Source organism: Tupaia chinensis, unplaced genomic scaffold (genome assembly GCF_000334495.1).
Source record: "Tupaia chinensis unplaced genomic scaffold, TupChi_1.0 Scaffold000355_1, whole genome shotgun sequence".
Classification (NCBI taxonomy): domain Eukaryota; kingdom Metazoa; phylum Chordata; class Mammalia; order Scandentia; family Tupaiidae; genus Tupaia; species Tupaia belangeri.
In genome coordinates, this window is record NW_006159850.1 from 1,128,354 (window position 1) to 1,128,668 (window position 315).

The window sequence follows — 315 nt, forward strand, 5'->3', positions numbered from 1 at the left end:
GCTGGCGTGGGCGCGGGGGTGGCGGCGGGCAGCCCCAACTACCCTAGCCGGGAGGCAGAAGACCGGGAGTGGAGGGGCAAGGGCACCTTGGGGACAAGGGCATCCCTGACTGGGTGGCAGCTGGCCAACCTCCATGCCGGCTGCCCTTGTCCACATACCTGGGGAGTCAGGGCTGCTCGCCGGTCACGGTGCGACTTCCTGGAATGAGAGCTTCCTGGCTGCAGAGGAGATGGAGAGGAGTCAGAGGACAGTGCTCGGCTCTGGGCTGGGGCCCCAGGGCAGGCAGGTGGGCGGGCAGGCAGCTCCTGACCTGGG

The 315-nt window shown here is 69.2% G+C and overlaps 1 protein-coding gene across 1 annotated transcript in view; it reads right to left on the reverse strand.

Annotated features, from left to right (window-relative positions):
• ZNF469 (zinc finger protein 469) overlaps nt 1–220 on the reverse strand; it is a 15,563-nt gene extending 15,343 nt beyond the window's left edge. Inside the window, exon 1 of the mRNA XM_027773442.1 lies at nt 159–220. The gene's annotated coding sequence lies outside the window, so the exon portion shown is untranslated. The remainder of the gene's footprint in view (nt 1–158) is intronic.
• Nucleotides 221–315: the final 95 nt, after the last annotated feature.